The following is a 1,832-nucleotide window of genomic DNA, read 5'->3' as shown; positions in this document are numbered from 1 at the left end:
ATTCAAGGAAGCGTACGTGCAATTGCTTTCCTATATGGTTTTGTCTAACAGCAAAAATGAAACCCCTCCTCCCCCTTGCGGATAACTAAGATAACATGATCTTACCATGTAAAATTCATAAGATGGTCTTCCTACAGATACCCAACCTCTTCTTATTTCTCAAGATTGTTCTCCCTTCAAGTTTAACTAGGCTTTAATGTGCCATTTGCTAAGTTTTCAAAAGAGAGCTTCACACACATATACACTTAGATTAGACTAGAGTAGGAATTCTATCTTGTATCCAAAAAAAAAAAAAAAAATGGTAAAAATTCTTTCATTTAGACATTGGGTCCATTTGGTTAGGCATTTTGAGAGTTTAAAAGAGCATTTTTAAAACTCAAAACTCTATTTTGCAACCACAACTCCTAGTAATATTTTTCCAAACGGTCACTGTAAACGCAAAACACCGTTTTCGAACAGCTTATTCAAACGTGTCTATTCTCTTCAAATATACAATAAAATTGGAATGATATAGACAACACATTGGCTAGTACTAGTAGCAGCCAGATACTGGTGATATGAGAGGAGAACAATAAAGTCAGTGATAAAGATCGAGCAGTCGGCAGATTTTGCAGCTATAAGGAATAAGACACATAATAATAACATTAAAGAAATTAAAGGGCTGAAGGCTTAATTAGTGGCTTGACATACTGAAATGGAAAAGTAGAAACTGGTGTAACTATTCAACACAAATAAAAAGGAAGGCCCTGTGGTCCAGAATTTGTTTGCCAACTAGTCAGCAATAATTGGTGTTGAAAAGGAAAGAATTTCAAACCCAAAGGAACCCATTCCTTATCTGCTACTACAGAATCCAGGTCCTTAACTGAAAAACCATGCTAGCTCCCAATAATTTTGATAGAGATAAGAACATCATCTAGTGTCAAAATGAAAAGGAATTTCAAAACCAAAGGAACCCATTCCTTATCTGCTACTACGGAATCCAGGTCCTTAACTGAAAAACCATGCTAGCTCCCAATAATTTTGATAGAGATAAGAACATCATCTAGTGTCAAAATGAAAAGGAAAGCACTCATGATGTCCTTTCCTGAATTGAAAAAGAAAGCTCAAGAAATACCAAAATACATAGTATTTAACAAAAATAGTTAACATTCCAATACGTTAATTTTCAACATAAATGATCAACCTTTGACCAACCCCATGAGGGCAAGTGCCCTTTTATTTTCTCAAACTACTTTTTTAAGTGGAGAAGTTTTCTCATTTCTGTTGGACCTTAGTTTGAAACCCCTTTATAGTGATGGAGATATTTTATAATGTCGTATTGCTCAAAACAAAGTAGATTTATCTGAAAATTACATGGGTGTCCGTATTCAGTGAAGGACAAAGAAAAACTAGCTAGGTGTCCAAAACTACAAGAATTCATTCAAACATGCACACGTGTTATGAGGACTTCTTTAAGGTTTGGCATTTGCTATTACAGCAACCATAACAGGAACGAGTACGACAACGCAGGCTTGTTTCATTTGATGTCAAGTCGTGTAAACTTTGTGCTGAGGCAATCACAACTCACATGGCTTAACCTCCACCTCCAAATTGCAGTAAACTCTGCCGCCACAAATTTCTCCACCAAAGATTGTTTCTATCACTAAAAAGCCCCTTAATCATTTCTCACAACAGTAGGTATAACTTGTACTATTGATGCATAATAAATGTAATGTTAATAGTAAATCTAAGTGAAAGTGATGTTTGCTAGCGTTCTATTTGTTTTGAAAAATATTTGCAAACATAAAATATTTTACATGTAAACATTTTCAGAAAAATATTTTCGGGTGTTT

Source organism: Quercus lobata, chromosome 4, assembly GCF_001633185.2.
Source record: "Quercus lobata isolate SW786 chromosome 4, ValleyOak3.0 Primary Assembly, whole genome shotgun sequence".
Taxonomy (NCBI): domain Eukaryota; kingdom Viridiplantae; phylum Streptophyta; class Magnoliopsida; order Fagales; family Fagaceae; genus Quercus; species Quercus lobata.
Note: the sequence above shows the minus strand (reverse complement) of the source record.